The sequence below is a fragment of the Sarcophilus harrisii genome, chromosome 3 (genome assembly GCF_902635505.1).
Source record: "Sarcophilus harrisii chromosome 3, mSarHar1.11, whole genome shotgun sequence".
Taxonomy (NCBI): domain Eukaryota; kingdom Metazoa; phylum Chordata; class Mammalia; order Dasyuromorphia; family Dasyuridae; genus Sarcophilus; species Sarcophilus harrisii.
Genome location: NC_045428.1, coordinates 78,075,751 through 78,087,848, shown reverse-complemented (window position 1 = coordinate 78,087,848; position 12,098 = coordinate 78,075,751). Strand labels below are relative to the sequence as shown.

Sequence of the window (12,098 nt, the reverse complement as noted above, 5' to 3'; positions counted from 1 at the left end):
ATTAACAAAGCAGATTTTTGCATCTTACATCATGTTCTTCCTTGATTCTGATTGTACAATTTGAGTGAGATTTCTTTTTAAAAAAATTTGACTAAAATAAAATAAAATATTTTTTATTTTAATAAATAATAAAAATAAATAGCACATTTAAGAAGGCAGTAAGATTTTTAAGGTACATATTTTAAATTTCAGTTTATCATTTCTATCAAATAATAATAATAATATAATAGAAATGATACACAAAGATAAAGAGGCTTTTATGATATTTGATTTTTTGTACAATACTTAACACGTTTTCTCAAGCAATTCTCCGTGAGGTACTTTTTGATGCAGATGGAAATACCAGAAACTGTGGTGATAGCTAAATAAATTAATAGTGTAATGAATTAGGTGGGAAGAAAACCTTTCTACGATCATAAATTTGGTAATTTTTTTATCTAAATCATCAATCTTAAATTTTCTAATTTAGAATCTAGCAAAGTTGTTTTATAATCTTTCTATAGTCTTTCCACTGCTTGCTCTTAGATATTCTCTATGTAGAATACTTGGTAACCTTGGTCTAGATTTTGATTAAATTATTATTAGGTATCTTTAGAGAAAAAATGCAAGGCCTCAAATGACTGTTCAGCCATGGCAGTGGAGGCTAAAAATGTTTCAAGCCCATTGTCATCACTGTACAAAAAACTCAATTTGGATCAAAGGGACAACCCCAAAGCCTAGCCCCTAATATATGTAAATCAATTTAATTTGACCTGTGAAATCCAAGGAAGTCATTTGCTCTGGCTACTGTAATTTTTAGCATTCATTTTTAAACTGTCCACTATTTGCATGCCACATATTATGCCAGACATTGAAGGAAATAATAGAAAGAGAATCAAATCATAGAGACTGGGCTTGTGACAAGAAACAAGATGATGTAGGACCCATAGGCAATTTCATAAATCTTCATTTTAAGGTAATATAAGCTAGATCTCTTTCCTAACTAACAAATTTAATAAATTCATGTTTCTTCATTTGCTGTATATCACAGGATAAATTATCAGGACAATAATCATAATCATAAAAATTAGCATTATTTAGTGCTTTAAGGTTTATGAAGTGCTTTACAAATATCATTTCATTGCAATTTAAGACAACTCAACTACCACGACACACTTCTCAGATAGATGACATAAAAAGATAATGCTGAATGTTGGAGGGGATGTGGGAAAACTGGGATACTGATACATTGTTGGTAGAGTAATGAATTTATCCATCCATTCTGGAGAGCAAGATGGAACTATACCTAAAGGGCTATCAAACTGTACATACCCTTTGACCCAGCAGTGTTCCCACTGGTTCTATATCTCAAAAGATCATAAAAAAGGGAAAAGGATAAGGACCTATGTGTGCAAAAATGTTTTTAGCAGCCCTTTATGTAGTAGCAAGAAACTAGAAATTGAATGGATGCCCATCAGTTTGAGAATGACCGAATAAGTTATGGTATATGAATGTTATAGAATATTATTGTTCTATAAGCCAGCAGGATAATTTCAGAGAGGTCTGGAGAAACTTAGATGAATTGATGCTAGGTGAACCAAGAAAACATTGTACACAGCAATAAGAAGATTATACGATGATCAGTATTGATGGATGTAGCTCTTTTCAATAGCAAGGGGATTCAGGCCAATTCCAATGATTTTTTAATAGAGAGAGCCATCTGCATCCAAAGAGAGAAATATGAGGACTGAATTTGGATCACAACATAGTAGTTTTACTCTTTCTGTTGTTATCGTTTGCTTGCATTTTGTTTTCTTTCTCATTTTTCTTTTTGATCTGATTTTTCTTGTGCAACATGATAATTGTGGAAATGTGTATAGAAGAATTGAACATATTTAACATATATTGGATTACTTGCTGTCAAGGAAATGAGGGAAAAGGAATGGAGGGGGGAAATTGGGAACACAAGATTTTGCAGTTGAATGTTGAAAACTGTGCATGAGTTTTGAAAACAAAAAGCTTTATTAAAAAACAACAACAATAAAAATAAATATAATTTAATTTTAATCTTATAACAATCCTGACAGATAAGTGCTCTGGTGTTACAGATGAGGAAACTGAGGCAAATAACTTGCCAATCATACAGCTAACAAATTTGTAAGGCCAGATTTGAACTTAGATCTTCCTCATTCCAGTTTTAGAAGAGCTTGTATTTTGGACAATAGATCTATAGATCTGTAGCTTTTCAAGTGGGTGGGAGGTAAATTGGACAAAAGAGTTCAGTCTGACATCAGACTTCTAATATGAATGACAAGAAAGCTAGGAGAGTTGAAATAAGAGAGAATTGAGTGAGATAAGTCAGGAAGTGTAATTTAGGAGACTAGGATTCTGGTCTCTTTTCTTCCATTAACTTGCTGTGTTACTTTGGGCATGGAAATTACTATCTCTGAGTCTCAGTTTTCAAATCTGCAAACTGAAATTACTGTATTGAAACTATTAGCATGACTTTCAGGAGGTTGTAAGAAACTATTGGAGTTATATATGAATTCTTGGCACTGAGGATTTTTCAATTGTCATGAAAGGAGTTTAGGCTCCAATGAGAGCAGATAATGTACAGACCAGATTACACTGTGCCCTCCAATAATGAATAGGAAACAGGGCACTGTGATAAGCAAGGGATGATGATCAATATTTGGAATACTGAGATAGGAAAGGAAGTAATTAGGACCATTATAGACACAGTTAACACAGATAATGTAATTTGGAAAATTATACATTTGGATATTATGGGGATTCTTTTCTAAGCTAATGGATTTGCTATAATATCTAATAAAGCACATAAGACTTTTTGCCTCTAGGGAGTCTACTAAAAAAAAATCAAATATACAAAATTTTCAGTAAGTATAATCTAAAATGGAAAATCAAAGGGAGAGTTGTTGGTGAGAGAAAATATTGTTATGACTTCCTGCTTGGCCTTTATAATAATTTTTCATTCAAAGAGTCTTAAAGCACTCTATCTATTAATTTCACATCACAACTCCCCATGAAACAACTCAAGCATTTTTATTGTGTTTGCCCAAGTTCATTGCACACAATAAGACAAGGCAGAATTGGAAATGAAACCTGGCCATTTTGATTCATTCCCAGCCTTGCACTAATTCATGCTGTGACCCTCAGAAAGTCATGCAATCTTTTGGACCCGCAGTTTTTTCTATTGGGCAGAAAAACTGTAATAACACTTTTCTTCCCTTATGTGGGGGGTGTTTTAAAACATAATTATTTTTATCAAGTTTCTTGAAATCCTCTGCATGTTATTGAACCGTGTAAATTAATATCTTAATATTAATTTATAAGACAAATATGTTAATCACAAAACTGAAGCTGAGAGGAAATACTTCCCATGCTTTTGGCTTAACGAACACTTTCCCTAAAATCATTTCTTTTTTTGTTAAGAATATATTGGTAGCACTTTCATCAATAATGGAAGATCCAATTACTTCTCTTCTGGATTAAGGCATTCTTTTATTGGGAGATTTTAATGCTAGAGTGGGAAGTTCAAACATTGCCAATGAAATCTCAGACTAATTAAATGATTTTAGCCTAAGGGGAAGGGCAACTAAGACACTGCTATTAATCTTTCTAAGAATAGCCTCTATATATGGTTGAATAAATGGATATACCTTGATTTTGAAAGTATAAGAAAATAATCAAATACCTATCATTTCATTTTTTATTTAAAAAAAAAAAAAGCAGCATTTTCAATCCTTTTCTACCATTTTGGGCAGAGGGTAACTTCATTTAAGAATACCAGAATGGACCAAATAAAATTAATTCTGCTAGGTAAAGCCTCCCCCCTCATGTTTTAGGCATGGTACAATAGTGGTATGATGGATGAATGAAATATGCAGCTCTATGTTGGATATTATAGTGAAATTCTTGCATGATTGCTCAGTTGAAGAGCTATGAAAGGTGAGAAATAAATAGTAAGACTCATCTTCTCCACAATTGTACAAAAAATGAAAATCAAAGCTTGGAGCAGAAGAATAGAAATGTTATGTCACTGAAGAATGAAGTGACTTCATAGAGACTTGCTTATAGGCCAACATTGTCTCTGTTCCTCCTTTCTTACCCCTAAACTCAATTTTCAAATATCTATACAAGTAGGAGAATTAACCTAAATTTGTGAGAAGGACCTAGCAGCAATAGGAATCATTGCAAAACAAGTAATCCTTTCTTTCTTCCTACCACTATGCATCTTTACTGAGCTTAAGAATTACCCTGATAGAACAGGTACAGCAGAGACAAAGACAAGGTTTGGGGGATTGATCAGTTTTGGCAAGTTTTTGACTACATCTAAAGAACTTCATCTAATTGTCTGAAAGACACTTGAGATACCTTTTTTATAATGTTAAATATTGATTTCTGTTCTCAAAAAAGAGCTATTTCTAGATTCTATCCAAAGAACTTTTTGAGGAAGTGTAAGAGGAAGTACTTTATTACCACATTATAATATTGGCCATATTATATTTTTAACTTCCAAATGCCATTGCTAATCGCTGTCCTGTTAAGATCCCAGGAGGATCACCAAAGGATGTAAAATTGGGAAGTCTCACAGGCACAGCAGTAATTCGCATCTACCCTATTTAGTTGGAAATGTTGCATAAGTGCAGGGCTCTACTTTTTGTCTCTTAGGTCTTGTCTCTCTTGGGAACAGCACTAATTCTCCATTTAGGGCAATGTTCTTAATCTGTGATCTGTGAACGTCATTTATTTTATTTAATTTGATACAACTGCATTTCTGTATAATTAATTTTTTTGTAATTCTAGACTATGCATTAAAGACAATTGTTCAAAAAAGGAGTCCACAGACTTCACCAGAATGCCAAAAATGTCTGTTCCACACAAAAATATTTAAGAACTCCAGATGTAGGCATACATGGATTTAACCAATCAGAAATCATCACTTAAACCCTGCTTTAAGGCAAGCCCCTCCTGTGCTTCCTTGAATTTGCTGTGCTTCCTGAGCCTGCTCACTTTACCTTGTACTAATAGTATTGACCCTCTACAGAGTCAAACTTGTATAACTGCATATCTTTAATGTTGCATAGTATCAATAAACAAATAAATGATATCAAATGAAGTGGTACAATGGATGGAACATCTACCCTGAAATCATGATTTCAAATATGGCCTCAGACACTAATTTTGTGGCCCTGAGCAAGACAATTAACCCTGTTTACCTCAGTTTCCTCATCTGTAAAATGAGCTAAAAAAAGAAAATGTCAAATTACTCCAGTATCTTTGCCAAGAAAATGACATACAGGGTCATGATAAGTTGGACATGACAGAAATGACTCAATAACAATAAAACAGTATTATTAAAACCAAGTAGCTACCAAGCCATTTTATATTTGCTGATCTCCTGGAGTAGGAAATTTCCCAGATGTCACAGAAATGGATTTGAAAACAGGAGTTCCACAAATGATAAAATTTGATTTTGTTTAATTCCTTACTTAAGATGTGCCCTCTGTAAACAGGAATGTACAACCAATATAACACAATTTCCCCTGCCTGTTTGGTTGACAGTTCTAAGCAGAGCCAGCCCCCAGAAAAAGATTGCAAGGTCACAGGACTCATGACATAAGAAAAGGCATTCAAGAACCAGTGGCCTTGGAATATTGCCTCCCCTGGCGTAGTATGAACTTGGACAAAGACAGAAACTGTCCCAGCTAGGTTTTTTTAAAAAAATCTTGACTGCCATTCAGGGATCTCAAGCTTCTTCTTACAGCAATTAATTCATGGAATTCTGTGCATGGAACCATAGCTCACTTTGGCATTGAGAAGCTATTCTGCATTAGCATCTGTCTCTAACTTTGATCATGAGACTTCTCTGGCAGCTGAATTTTGTCACTTCCTCTCTTGTTCGCCACTTGAGCAATGTTTTATCCCTCTATACAGTGAAGAGAGAGACAAATAATACAAACGTTGGGTTACACATTCTAAATATTCAGTAGATTGTAAGCTTGCTACAAAGTCTCTTATTTAGGTCTTTGTATCCCCAGTGCTTGCAAATAGTTGGCATTTAATAAATGTTGTATTGAATTGAATTATACATGGATTTTAAACAGAGCTTTACATTCTTACAAGGCACACTCATTTGCTTTTCACAGAAAGATATGATTTCGTTAGTAACAACTAACTGCCATAGAAATTATTCACTTTGATCATGCCAGAAATATGAACATTATTAGTCTTTAAGTGGATACCTTTGATAATTGAAATAACATGTTGGAAAGCTAGGCGATACCAGGACTAATAAGAAGTATCATCTAATATTTAATATCTATAAGGACCTTGAATGTCAAAGGACCATTATTTAATCCACAAATTAACATTGCTACTTTGGGGGAGGAGAAAGAACTGAAGCAGTTAGGGAGCGTTTGCAGCTGATTTGAACCTGCTTGTACAACATTGTTTCTCAAATTAGAGAATTACAAATACAGAACTGGAAGGGACCTTAAATGCCCTCTGTCTACTTCAACCTTGTGATTTTATATATGAGCACCCTAAGTCCAAAGAGATGAAGTGACTTGTCCAAGATGATATGGATGAAAATGATAGGCCATAGATTTGGACCTATGTCTCTGATTTAAGAACAAAAAATTTTTCTACTGCATCATAGCTAAAGATGAAATTAGCTGACTCTGTTTTAGGTTATCTACAGTCAGGAGCAAAAACACATTTTATTTGCAGGGTGTCTGCTTTTGCAGAAAGCTTCTAGGGTGCAATTTGGTTAATTGGTATTTTAGTTAACATTGTATTTTGACAGAGATTTCTATTTTGGTAGGAAAGTGGAAGAAATTGGAATTTGTGTTGACTGTGTTAGAAATCAATTTAGAGGACTAAATTGTTATTCTATGAAGCTCATCCTTCCCATAATGTCCAAAGTTATCCCTGCTCTAATTTCAAGAGCCTAATGATGAAGGTAGGGAAGAGTTTTTGAGTATGATAATCCATTGTATTCTATACCTTCACTTTATAGACTACTCCCCCCAAGTTGACTGTTGGAATTTAACCATAAACTTCTATTAAATTTAATTTAATCTTTGAATTCTATTGCATTTATATTGTCTCAGAAATCTTTTTATAACAAAGAATGGTGTCTTGAAATAATAGATAATATGTGGAAGGGCTTAATCATGAGATTAGCCCATTTTGAGTATGACTTTTTAATTTAGTTCACTTACCCTTATTATGGTTTTCAAGGACTTGGAACTATCTGGTTTCTGTAACTTGTATCATAGCTGCCTTGAGGACTAGGAAACAGCAAATGACTGAATATGAGGGTTGAATAAAAGAGTTGAAAAAGACTCAAGGGTTGTGGACCTGGGTGACTAGAAGGTTAGTGCTATCTTCAAAATGAATAGGAGAGTCTAGAGGACAAATACATTTTTGGGAGTAAGTCTTCTTCTGGGAGATGACACGTATGTCAATGGGAACTGAAGAAAGCACCAAGGGAGAGAATGTAGAAAGAAAAGGAAAATGATCCATGTTAGAATTTAGAAGGACACTCACATGAAGAAGCAGGAGATGCATGAAAATTCCAGAGAAGGATAGGAGAGGGTCATAGAAGAAAGAGAAATATCAAGAGAAACAGTGTCACACTTGAATTGTATTTTATATAGAATAGTTAGCTCTTTATTCTGTCAGTTATGAGAACATTACACTTAAAATGAGTACCCATTTGTATATATGTCATAACTTCCTTATTAGATTATTATCTTCTTGAGCATAAAAACTTTGCTTTTCTTTTTTATGCCATATTCTAGCATGTGTATATATAAACCTCACTAGTTAACACTTACAATTTGACTCATCCTTAGTGTCTTGAACATAGATACTTTATCAAGAAGTGTTGCTTTTTAAAAATTATTTATTTTGATTCTGTTGTTAGTAAATAATAAAATAGATATTTACATATATTCAGCAAACAGAAAGGAAAGTATTACACATGAAACAAGCAATCTCTATTATATATGTCAACTTATAGCTTTCAAAGCTGACTTGTTTATCTGACTCTCGTCCTCTTCTAAGCATTTTTAAAAAGATGCTTCAGTGTTCTACTTTTCTTTATTTTCTTTTTCTTTCTCTTTTTTTAAATACTCTGTATTATATACTCTTTCCTCTTGGGAGTTAATCAATAAGTATATATTAAGCACTATGTGAAAGTCACTCTGCTAAACTCTTGGAATACAAAAAAAGAGGCAAAAGCTATCTCTGCCCTCAACAAGGTCATAATTTAGTGTGGAAATGGAAGCAATAAGCAAATGAAGCTGTACAGAAAAGTTATTTACAGAATAGTAAGTACTTAAAAAGTGGGAAGGCATTAGAATTATGCAGAGTTGAAAAAGGTTTCCTGTAGAAGATGGGGTTTCTGTTGGGATTTAAAGGAAGACAAGGAAGTTAGTAGGTGGAGATGAGGAATAAGAGGATTCCAGGTATGGAAAACAAGTGAGAAAATGTCTGAATCTAAGAGTTGTAGTGTCTTGTTCATGGAACAGCAAGGAATCCTGGGTCACTAGAACAAAATATGTGTCTGAAGATAAGGTGTAAGAAGACTAGAAAGATAGAAAGGGACTAATTTATTGAAGGGTTTTAGAAGCCAAACAGAGAATTTTGTATTTGATCCTGGAAGTGATAGAAGCCACTGGAATTTATTGAGTATGGAAGCAAAGTAATTGGACCCGTAGTTTAGAAAAATTACTTTGAATGAAAAAATGTATTGGAGTGGAGCAAAACTCAAGGCAGGTAGACCCATCTGAATGAAAGGAAAAACTAAACCCTTGTAAGAAATTTAAATAGTCAAGCAAAATACATTTCCATGTTGGTCAAGTTCAAAGATATTTCTCTTAATCTGTATCTTGAGTCATATCCCTGTTCTGTAAGTTAATATGCTTTATCATCAATAATCTAGTAGAGTGATTTATCATAATGTGGGTCAGAATTCTCAAGTCTTTAAAAATTGTTTTTCTTTGTTAATTTTTTGTTGCTGTATACATTATTCTTGGATTCTATTCCTTCATTCTGCATCCATTTAAACAGTATCTTTCCAGGTTTCTCTGAAATCATCTCTTCATCATTTCCCAGTTTAGTGACTTTTTATTCAGAATTTACATTGCTACCAAAATGTTCATACTAATTCATATCTCCAATAATATTGCATTAGTATTCCTGTTATAACTACTCTAACAAATTTCATTTTTCTGTTTTGCCATTTGCCATTCTCATGCTATGAGTTGGAAATTCATAGTTGCTATAATTTACAACTCTTTAATTGTTAGTGATCTGGAGCACTTTTTCATGGTCATTGATAACTTGGATTTATTCTTTAAAAACTGCTTCAGACCATTTGTGTATTGGGGAATGACTCTTATTTGTTGGTTTGTCTTTAATTTAAATCCATTAGTTATATCTCTTAGATATGAGACCTTTATCAAATAAATTTGTTGCAAAGATTTCTTCCCCCTAATAATTCCCTTCTTGTTTTAGATGCATTGGTTTTTTTGCGTGTGTAAAAACTTTTAAATTAAATCATGTAATCAAAATTGTATATTTTTTCTTCTGTAATATCTATTCCTTATTTAGTCATAACCCTTATACACACACATACTTCTATGAATCCAAAAGACAGTTTCTTCCTTGTTCATGTAATTTATTTATGATGTAACCTTTTATAGCTAAGTCATGTACCCATTTGGAGCTAATTTTGGAATATAGTATGAGATATTGCTCTAACATAATTTCTTCCAGATTCTTTCAGTTTTTCCATATAATGTGTCTTTCTTCCATTATCAGGGGATTGTGGGTTTATCAAACTCTAAACTACTAGGTTCATTTGTATCCATATTTTATTCCATTGATCAACCTTTCCTTTTTAACCTGCACCAATTTTTTTCAAAAATCACTGTTTTCTTTTATAGTTTGAGATTTGGTATTGCTGGGACCCTATTCCTCCCTTCATTTTTCATTATTTCCCTTGAGTTTCTTAACCTTTTGCTCCTTCAATTGAATTTAGTTATTATTTTTCTAGCTCAATTAAATATAATTTGATTGTTTGATTACTATGGAACTGAATAAGTAAATGAACTTAAGTAGCATTGTCATTTTTAGTATATTGACAGCCATTAACTCATAATATTTCTTCATTTATTTAGGTCTATATTTCTGCAAAAAAAAAAATTGTACTTTTATTCATATAGTTACAACCAATATTTGTTAAGAGTTTCCATGTGCCAGGATTAATAAATAGCTAATATGATGAAATACATATGTCCATATTTCTGATATTATAAGATATACTTTCATACAGAGGTAAAACAAATCCTTGTTTTATGTCATGATGTGACTCTTGAATGATTTATCTACTTTTATATTCTTTAGAATTCGTTAGCTTGTGATATTCCTCCTTTTGTCAGTTTTACAATTTACTGAGTTATATTAATGGACAAAAAATTATTTCGGTAGACATAGTAACCAATAGTTTCTTATGATTGTTTCTAATCTGCATTTTTTCTCCTAAAACAAAACATCCCTAGAGATTAATGATAAGAATTCTTTTCTGTAGAATCTAAAGTCCTTACTCTTGCTTCAATACCCTAAATCTATATAATTTTTGTTTTTGCTTCTTTAAAAGTATCTTCCTCCATTTCAGTTACCCCTGATTTTTTTCCTTGCCTAAGGATTATACGATATCTGAAATATAGTATTTCCCTTGACTGATTAAAGAATGGCACTATTAGTTTTGATTTTGCAGTCATCCCTGTATTCTGTTCATGGAATTTCACATGAAGGGCTCTTTAGATTGATGCTCCTATCTTTTTGACATTTACTAAAGAAGAAAAATGGGATACCAAAACCTGAAAAATAGCATGTTTTTGCCTTGAAGTATATGGTATAAAGTATAAATTTTACTTTTTGTGGGCACTTCTGAAATTGTAAAGAATCATAATATTATGAAATTGTCAGATTGCAATTTTTTTGAAATAACCATGTTTACTTCCCTCATTTTAGAGATGAGAAAATGGAGGCCAAATCAATGTCAAGACTTTCTTTTGACCATCCAAGTTATAATGGGACTCAACCACTTGTCTGGGCATTATTTAATTTCCAAGAAACTAATTAAAATTCTGAGTTTCCTATGAAAGACATACCTTGGCCCACTTCATCCCACTGTGATGACTACACTGTTGTAGATCATAATCAAGTTACTTACAAAACAATTTTTGTAATTCTTTTCCATATTTCATTGTGTTACTTTCAGCTACAGATTAACTTGGCTTCACTGGGTTTCTTGCCAAGATTTCTGTGTACTAGGTTCTCCTTTCATTGCTTTTTTTTTTTGGTTTATGGGGTGACATTGTTTATATTTTAATGATCCTTCTACCAAATATTTTTGAAATGAATTAATATTTTAACTGCTCTATCTCTTTATTTGGCCTATAAATCAAGTGTTTGCTAAATCCTTCTTTGGTTTCTTTATTACAGCAGTTGATATATATTGGTTAAATTAATTTTTGAAATTATTGTAATCAGTATTGACTGATGTTCTTGTGACCATATCCCTTTTGTATCAATAATTTTTTTGAATGGTTCATAATGGAATTTTTAATTTTCATGCTTTCTCTTCTCATTTTTATTTGTTATTCTAGTTTTTGATTAATTTTGATCTTTGACTTTAACTAATCAATGGCCTAAGTGAACAAGTATAGCATATCATATTTGTGAATAACTCCCATATCATTAATGAGTCGTTTGCTATTTGTTAAAATAGTTAATTTAATTATTTACAATGCTATGTAGTATTCATCATGCCTAGTACCTTCTAATTCTCTATTTCAAGGAAGGATTTATATAAGGCTGCAAGGCATAATACCACAGGCCTTCAGATACTTAATATGCCTCAGGCATATTTTTCAACCACCCCTTCAGTATCTATTTCCATTTTCACAATAAAAGAAGTGATTATGAAGGCATATTTTGTCTTCATTGGGAAGTTCTTTGTAGAAATTATCTCTCTTCAACCTTTCCAACAGATGTTAGTCCATAAGCTCCGTTATTTT

General features: G+C 32.5%; 1 protein-coding gene across 1 annotated transcript in view; it reads left to right on the top strand.

The window, feature by feature from the left end:
* The window catches only part of PARD3B (par-3 family cell polarity regulator beta), a 740,364-nt gene that overhangs the window by 384,369 nt on the left and 343,897 nt on the right, over positions 1-12,098 (top strand). The gene's annotated exons all lie outside the window — the stretch shown is intronic.